Source organism: Penaeus monodon, chromosome 32 (assembly GCF_015228065.2).
Source record: "Penaeus monodon isolate SGIC_2016 chromosome 32, NSTDA_Pmon_1, whole genome shotgun sequence".
NCBI classification, from domain to species: domain Eukaryota; kingdom Metazoa; phylum Arthropoda; class Malacostraca; order Decapoda; family Penaeidae; genus Penaeus; species Penaeus monodon.
Window position 1 is genome coordinate 24887061 of NC_051417.1, and position 549 is coordinate 24887609.

A 549-nucleotide genomic window follows, 5' to 3' on the forward strand; every position below is an offset into this window, starting at 1 on the left:
GAATTGTTGCTATCATCAAAATGTATGTTATCATTATCATATTAGAGCATTAAAAGTAGCCATATCTATCCTCTAGATCACTACCTTGCAATTCTTATCAGCATCATTACAAGCAGTGATATGGTATATATGCTCACTTCGATGATATATGTATCTAAGTGAGAGAAAAAAGTCAATGCTGTTTTATTGATGATACAAAACAATGAATTCCAAACCTAATTCCAGTTCATTTGCATTCTATATAAGAGGAATCAGTCGATCCTGCCTTCGGTCTGACTCCTTTCGCTAAGGAGAATGTGTATGATGGAAACCACATTTACAGAACCACCAGAGAATTATGCAAATGTAAAGATTATTAAAGAGATAATGGGAAGAGATTAATATAGAGATTGAGAAGACCGAGAAACTAGAAAATATAAAACGAAGAAAAAAAAGGGGAAATAAAAATTATTCGAAAAGCTAGGAAGAATAGTTAATACATATCCGAAAAAAAAATAAAAAGGATATTTCACGCTTTTTTTACGATCGTAAAAATGACAGCAATAAAAG